This window comes from Lissotriton vulgaris, chromosome 1_1 (assembly GCF_964263255.1).
Source record: "Lissotriton vulgaris chromosome 1_1, aLisVul1.2, whole genome shotgun sequence".
In the NCBI taxonomy this organism is placed as follows: domain Eukaryota; kingdom Metazoa; phylum Chordata; class Amphibia; order Caudata; family Salamandridae; genus Lissotriton; species Lissotriton vulgaris.
Genome location: NC_141685.1, coordinates 206,904,926 through 206,913,987, shown reverse-complemented (window position 1 = coordinate 206,913,987; position 9,062 = coordinate 206,904,926).

The window sequence follows — 9,062 nt, the reverse complement described above, 5'->3', positions numbered from 1 at the left end:
TGTCTGGTGAGGCATAAGCCAGACTTAATCAATCCTTCGGCAGTAACAACCAAAAGCAAAAGAATGACTACTTTTTCAATACAATGCATCTATGAGATAAATATTTCATGTGACATTATTCAGTGTACTTTTGAGATGTAAATCAATGCAATCACTCCCTGAGAGGAGGAATCTTACATCGAAAACAGCCAATAGGATGTGAAGAGTCCAAATTCGCTCTATGTATTTTTTGAGGAATGGTAACAACAGGTCTTTGAAGACCTGTTCTGTCAAGCTAGACTTGGTCAAGAGAGGTGCAGACTGCCCACAGATATTCTGATTGGCTACCCAGCAAACGAATAGCCAATCACAAGGATTTAAACAGAGCAAGCTGTTGATAGCCCTATGAAAGGAGGAGTTTGCATTATAAAATGATCTACCTTAGGAAGAAGCTGCCTGCATAATCCATGCACATGGCTAGTCAACATGATAACAAAGGGGCCAATTCTGATTACTAGCCCCTTACAAGGAAGTTGTCTTATAAATTGATCTCCCCCGAGGAGCATCAAAGTATTCGTACCAGCCCGGGGCGCAGAACAGGCTACCCGTGGTCATGGTGCCAGTCCTCGGTGGCCCTGACCACCCCATAGGCAGCAATAAAGTGTAAAAGGGTGCAAAATGGTGCTTATGCCGCAATGAGTAGACTACACCAACATGAACAAAGAAGCATGAAGTTAAGACTTGTTCTGCCTTGAATCTCCAAAACTTGAAGCCTGCCAACCCTAGAACCAATCCTCCCCAGGTGTGGCGACTGGTTCTGGAGGGTCCCCTTCCCCCAACAGGACTTCAGACTCAGGCCTCACAAATTCAAACTCACTTTTCTCGCCACTTTTTCAACTGATTGAAGTTTCTCTTCCTCTGCTGTCAGTTCAGTCTGTTTGCTCATCGCGCTCTAAGCAATGAAACTTTCCCGTGAACTTTGTATGTTACTAATTGTTGCTTGGCTTCGTGCATAGCTCACTAAAGCCCCTATGCTGCAGATGCGTAAATCCTTCTGTAATACAGATCACGCTGGCACACGTGCTCCAATACAATCTGAAGGGGCTGTTCCCTCATTTGCATGGGGGGTGCTTACTTTGCCTCTTCGCCCATACCGTATTACAAACACGGGTGCAGAGGCAAAGCTGCTGTTAAGGAGTGCAGTCACTGCACTGCATTGAGTGGCTGCACCCACCTGCAGGGGAAGGTCTGGGACCTCCCACGGACCCTCTTTCCCCCCTTCAGTGGGTGTCCTTGGAAACCTCACTGGCTGTGCACCTCTTCTATCTAGTGCACAGTCAGTGCGCCTCCTAGGGGTGTGTTTGCCTCTGTCCCACATCTGTAATATGGCGCTGGCGCAAAGGCAGCCTCCTCTTGAGATCAACGGCGCAAAATGTGCACAGTGCAGTCCGCATTGTGGAAGGAGCAATTTAAGCATCTGTGACCCCTTTTATAAGACCATAGTGCCCCAGTGATGCAAGGAGAGGGCTGAAATGCTTGTTGCCCCCCCAGGGCACTTATCGTAATATGCCCTAGGTGTTCTAATGCAAACTATTTCACCTTGATGCCACAAAGAGCAACGTACTGTCCTTACTAACCCAAAAAAAACACAACATACCTCCTGAGCTTTGGCAGAAGAAGGGCTCCATGATGGGTGCTGCCCAAGGCGAAGCAAAGTCTGGGTGCTGAGCCGCCTTTGGGAAGTGCCTGTTTCATCCACAGCGGTGAGACCTCCCTCAGAGATGGTGTCTGGTTCACTTTAGAAGACTTCGGGCACAGAGGAGGACATTTTACCGGATAAGAAGGATTCTGTGAGGACAAGAGCAGCCTGCATGAATATAGGTCAGTGAGGAGAAGGAAGCAGGACTTGGACCGGGTCACCGCCACTGGGTCACCACTACAGTGTCACCATAATTGGATCATCACTACTAGGTCACCGCCACTAGGTCACCACTACTGGGTAACCCCCACCAGATCGCCGCTATTGGGTAGCCACCACTGGATCACCACCACAGAGCACCCTCTACCAGGTTACCACTACCGGGTCACTACTATTGAGTCCCAACTACCAGGCCACCACCATCGGATCAACATCACCAGGTCACCACCCCGGGTCACCACCGCAGGCTCACTGCCATTGGATCACCACCACCAGAGGACCACTAATGGGTCACTGCCACTGGGTCGCCACCAGCTCACCGCCATTGGATCACAACCACCAGAGGACCACTAATGGATCACTGCCACTGGGTCGCCATTGGATCAGCACCACCAGAGGACAACTAATGGGTCACCACCACTGGGTCGCCAGCGGCTCACCGCCATTGTATCATAACCACCAGAGGACCACTAATGGGTCACTGCCACTGGGTCGCCACCGGCTCACTGCCATTGGATCACCACCACCAGAGGACCACTAATGGGTCACCGCCACTGGGTCACCACCGGCTCTCCGCCATTGGATCACAACCACCAGAGGACCACTAATGGGTCACCGCCACTGGGTCGCCACTGGCTCACCACCATTGGATCACAACCCCAGAGGACCACTAATGGGTCACCACCATGGGGTCGCCACCGGCTCACCGCCATTGGATTACAACCACCAGAGGACCACTAATGGGTCACCGCCACTGGGTCGCCACCGACTCACTGCCATTGGATCACCACCACCAGAGGACCACTAATGGGTCAACACCACTGGGTTGCCACCGGCTCACCGCCATTGAATCACAACCATCAGAGGACCACTAATGGGTCACCGCTACTGGGTCGCCACCGGCTCACCGCCATTGGATCACCACCACCTGAGGACCACTAATGGGTCACCACCACTGGGTCACCGCCATTCGATCACCACCGCTAAGTTACCATTACCAGGTCACGATTGGCTCACTGCCATTGGAAGACCACAACCAGGTCGCCACCACTGGGTCACCACCATTCAATCACCACCACCAGGTCACAACCACCGAGTCACTGGTACCATGAATATCAAGATGTCTGATGTCATGGTATGAATTAATGAGAGTTCGAAGGGCGTGAACGAGGAGATTGAGTAAGAGGACTCAGTTAATTAAAGAGTATTCTGTGCTACAAATAATAATCAGCACTCACCAGGTATGATTGCAGTTTATGACAGCGGTGCCTGAGCTAATGAGGCAATTTTTAGAAAGTCACTCGTTAGCGAAAAGGGTGTGCACAGCTTTTAATCCAGCTATAACATTATTCACAAAGGTTATTTGAAAACTATCTGCTTCTAAAAGGATTCTTTTAATGATGTTTTGTAATTCTCACTTTCAGTCTTTCCAATGAACTGTTATCAAGAATTACATATTTTGCTATGTCCAATCACAGCCCTCTGTGGTAGGCCAGACCAGCAGGGGATATAAAATCACAGAACAAGAGCAGCATTGACCCAGAGAGAGTCATTGAGTTGAGGACACACAGGTTGGAGAGTGACAGACACCAGATCACAGGTGATGAAGGGGTAACGCTGTGACTTCATCCTCATCCTGCTCTCCTGCCTCTCTCCAATGAGATACAAATCCAGGAAGCAGGGGGCCTGCAACAACTTCACTATGAAAAGCTACAAAGATTTCAGCCCTGTCTTGAGTTGCTGGGACAGCGGGTGAGGCACTAGGACTGGGCGGTGAGGCGCTAGGACTGAGCGGTGAGGCAGTAGGACTGAGCGGTGAGGCACTAGGACTGAGTGGTGAGGCACTAGGACTGAGGGGTGAGGCGCTAAGACGGATCTGTGAAGCGCTAGGACTGAGGGGTAAGGTGCTAGTACTGAGGGGTGAGGCGCTAGGACCAAGACATTAAGCCCTAGGACTGAGCCGTAAGGCACTAGGACTGAGCCGTAAGGCACTAGGACTGAGCCGTGAGGCACTAGCACTGAGCCATGCGGCGATAGGACCGAGGGGTAAGGTGCTAATACTGAGGGTGAGGCGCTAGGACCAAGGCAGCAGACGTTAGGACTGAGCCGTAAGGCACAAGGACTGAGATGTGAGGCACTAGGACTGAGCTGTGAGGCGCTAGGACTGAGCTGTGAGGCGCTAGGACTGAGCAGTGAGGCGCTAGGACTGAGCAGTGAGGCACTAGGACTGAGCCGTGAGGCGCTAGGACTGAGCAGTGAGGCGCTGGGACTGAGCCGTGAGGTGCTGGGACTGAGCAGTGGGCAGGACACTAGCATAAGTGCTGTCAGGCACAATGTCTAAATAACCTAATTTGTGATGTGTGATGACCCAGCCCTTGGTCCCAGAGCAGCATTACTCTGTACACTGCACACAGGTAATTGGTTAGGGAAGCAGGGTAAGGAAGCAGGGGCCCCCAACCGATAATGATAGGTGCCAACGTCTGGTGGCCACTGGCCAGCTCTGGAAACCACCTCCATGGCGTTTCAGGGCCCAGGCTCTTGGTCCCACAGGAGATTTGCACTGTACATAAGACACAGGCTACAGATAGGGAAGCAAGGTAAGGAAGCAGGGGCTCCCAAGTTGATAATGAGAGGTGGCCACTTCTGGTAGCTACCTCTGGAAGCCCTAGCCATGGTATCTGATGACCCAGGCTCTTGGTCCCACAGGAGATTTGCACTGTACATAATACACAGGCTACAGATAGGGAAGCAAGGTAAGGAAGCAGGGGCTCCCAAGTTGATAATGAGAGGTGGCCACTTCTGGTAGCTACCTCTGGAAGCCCTAGCCATGGTGTCTGACGACCCAGGCTCTTGGTCCCAGAGGAGCATCGCACTGTAAACAATACACAGGCTACAGATGGGGAAGCAAGGTAAGGAAGCAGGGGCTCCCAAGTTGATAATGAGAGGTGGCCACTTCTGGTAGCTACCTCTGGAAGCCCTAGCCATGGTGTCTGATGACCCAGGCTCTTGGTCCCAGAGGAGCATCGCAATGTACACAATACACAGGCTACAGATGGGGAAGCAAGGTAAGGAAGCAGGGGCTCCCAAGTTGATAATGAGAGGTGGCCACTTCTGGTAGCTACCTCTGGAAGCCCTAGTCATGGAGTCTGAAGACCTAGGATCTAGGTCTCAGGGGAGCATCGCACTGTACACAGCACACAGGCTCCCGATGGGGACCGCTATAGGGAAGCAGGGGTTCCTTAGAAGAAAATGAGGTGGCACTTATGGTAGCCAACTCTGGAAGCCCTATCCGTGATATCCCATGACCCAGGCTCTTGGTCTCAGGGCAGCATTGCAGTATACACCACACACAGGATCCAGATGGGGAAGTAGGGCAGAGAAGCAGAGGGTTCTAAGTAGATAATGAGGTACATATTACTAGCTCTGAAAGCTCTATCCATGATATCTCATGATCTAGGCTCTTGGTCCTGTGGAAGCATTGCACTGTAAACGGTACACTGGATCGTGGCGGTGAAGCAGGGTAGGGAAGCAGGGGGTCTCGAATAGATAATGAAATGTGGCCAGTTCTGGAAGCCCTAGCCATGGAGAATGAGGAACCAAGCTCTTGGTCTCACGAACGTGCTTCACTATACATAGCACATGGGCGCCAAATGGGGAACACGGTAGAGAAGCAGGGGCTCCCAAAAGACAATGAGGGGTGCCCACTTGTGGTGGCCAGCCCTGGAAGCGCTATCCATGGTATCTCATGACCCAGCCTCTTCGTCTCAGGGAGCATTGCACTGTACACAGCACACAGGCTCCATATGGGGAAGCAGGGTAGAGAAGCAGGGGTTCCTAAGTAGATAATGAGGTACATATCACCAGTTCTAAACGCCCTATCCATGATATCTCATGGCCCAGGCTCTTGATCCCATGGAAGAATTGCACTGTACACATCACACAGGCTCCATATGGGGAAGCAGGGCAGAGAAGCAGGGGTTCCTAAGTAGATAATGAGGTACATATAACCAGCTCTGGAAGCCCTATCCATGATATCTCAAGGCCCAGGTTCCTGGTCCCATGGAAGCATTGCACTGTACATGGTACACTGGAACCTGGTAAAGCGCGGGCCTGTCCTGCACCCGTCAGCGCCAGGAAGAGGCAGAGCTGCCCCCCCATAATATCTCCTAGCAAAGGTACTGGCACCTGCACATATGTGCACAAAAACGTGTGGGTGTATCATTATCAGCGTGATAGACTCTTTGGGGGACTCTGAAAGGCATGTTTTTTTAAAACTTTTTTAAATCTTTTTTATGAGCATTCTTTTATGTATGTTTATGCAATAGCACAATGCACTTTATGTGATGGGAATCCCCCTCAATCTATGCTGCACCTTTTTCTTAAACCTATTGTAGTTTTATAGGGATCTTCATTTAATAGCACAATGCACCTTACGAACCTATTAATACAGGTCACTTTGATTGTTTTGCATATTTTATCAGGACATATAATATCAGTTTGCACTTTTTTCACCTATATGACATAGGTTATTATTTGCACTACGTATTATGTAATGTGTATTGTACGTTGATTTATTGACTGAGCTGACACGTTGTTGTTTTTAAATTCGACTGTATACTCTCAGTTTTAAAAGAAAAATTGTAACCGATCCCTCCGATTAGAATGCTTTTATGGTGGTATACTTTGCACCGAATAAAGTTTGTTTGACTTTGACTTATACTAGAAGGCTGTGAGTGCTGGCTGTTTTATTAGGTTTCTTGCAAGGAACAAAACCCTTTTACTAATGGTATGATATTTGTAGTGGGTAATAATTGTTCTGGCATAGGGAAATTATCAGCATTTTCCAATTGCAATTTTTCTCTTCCCTTACTTAACCCTCTTTTCCCTATATTTTGTCAACAAACATGGGCAAAAGGAAGGCAGGAGAGGGTGTAAGTGGTCCAAGAAAAATGAAGAAAATTACAAAATAATTAAGAGCAGCAGGAGGCAATTGTGGAATTGATCATATAGACGACCTTTTTGGTTGAGTGCGAAGAATTATTAAATCTTGACCCAGTGCAGCCTACTGCTGCCTGCCTAATGAGGGAATCCCCAATGTCAGTCATTTCAAATCCACAAAAAGTACAAATTCTCAACATGCTTTGAATTCTAAAAATCAGACTCAGATAGCACCACTCAACTGGGCCCTAATATAAATCTTCTACTGCTATTTCCTCATTCCATACTTCCCCCCTTGGAGGAATATATCTCTTCACAATGCAGATTTTACTCTGCGCTGCAAACACAACGTGGTCGTCACAACGCATTACCTTTACAACGCAAGTCGTTACAACGACTTACGCTACATGACGTACTGGACATAGGAATAGTATGATTTACTATTCCAACTCCAGTGTGTGCAACACTAGGGAAAGTGTTGGAATATCCTACTATTCCTTATCCTAGAGCGCCATCTAGTGCAAGTCGTTGTAATAACTTACGTTGTAAAGTTGTGCGTTGTGACAACGCGGTCGTTGTAATGACTGTGTTCTGTTTGCATTGCAGAGTAAAATATGCAATGTAAACGTTGTTTCCTCCCTTTGAGTCGTTCTCCCTTACGGTAATCGGTTTTTACCAGTGCTTGAGTTAACTGACGAATCATTACTCTCTTCTACGTGTTCTCCCATCGCTGCAGTAGTTCCTTCCATTCCTTCTAACGCTGATTGTATCTCTTCGATCATGGAGCTGAAGGCTGAGGTGGGAGAGCTTAAAACCATTATTTATCACCTACAATAAAGAAACTCCAGGTGATTAAAGATAGTAATGCGCCTATCCCTCAGCTCAATGTTCAGCCAAAGGCTCAGCAGACGAAACCACAACCGAACACCGCACATTTACGTGCTGTAACCAGTGCAGGGCAAAGTGCATCAGGGCCCGATTCACAAAAGTAGTCTGAGACAAAATCCTAACTTTACGACTTTCGGTATTCACAAAAGGCATTTAGGAGAAGTATAGTTAGGATGTTGTCTTAAGTTTGTCTTAAGTTTTGGTCTTAAGTTTAACTTAAGTTAGGATTTCATCTTAAGTCCAAAACTTAAGACAAATTTGAGACAAAATCCTAACTTTACTACTCCTTAATCGGGCTCATAGCAAGGAGTAATCTTGATTGGCAATCAAAGAGTACGTTTGAGCATGTATATTCTAGCTGTGAATGGGCTACAGGGGGGTGGAGACAAAAGCCAGCTGTTTATTCTGTTTGGAGGCACAATTACTTTAAGAAAAGAATTGCAAAGATTAAAAACCCGAAACCACCTTCTCATGGTAGACCCTCTCATCAACAAGGTAATACACTGGATTAGGCACGTTAGGGGTTGCCGTTTGGTGATTCGCGAAGATATTCTTAGCGCCTGGAGGAGTCCAACAGAGACTCCACTGTACAATATGATCGAGCTGGACTTGAAAGATGGGAGGATAGGGGATCATTTGGTTGCCTTTGATGTAGGTGTAGCTGAACCAATATGTAACATACAAGGACCCCCTGATAAAGGTAGATTTCCTGGGTCAAACAGAGAAAATAACGCACCCAGGCAAAAACAAATATACTGGCGAGGTTCAAGTAACGACAAATTAGTAAAAGATAATCAGGCACAAAATTAGCATTTGAGGATTTAGTTTAATAAAATCGATAAAAGGAGTCCCGAGGATAATCAATGACATGCGAACAAAATAAAAAATTACAGTAAAACTCTTTCATTAGAAGTTCGATATATGCAAATTATCGTGTGTACAAAAAATCCCAATGATCTGAAGGGAAGATGGTTTTCATCTACGCGTTTCAACACATGAAAAGTGTCTTCCTCCGGACGCTACCATCTTGTAGCTAAAAATAGATAAAACATATTTGAAAGAACTGTTTATGTTTATGCTAAAAATGTGCACATGATCAATACATCAGCTTAAGCATATAACTTGAACATATTGGCCAGAGAAATGATAGTATCACATGATGTACCGCTTTATAACAATTCATTGTACAGAACTAATTGTGAGATATAGTACAGTGGCACACATCAATATCATTTGGTTGTACAGGAAGTAAACATTATACCTAAAGGACAAAAGAGGATGTGCAGGGATCAAGAAAAATATAGACCAGAAATAAGAAATTAGTTATGCAGCAAAGATG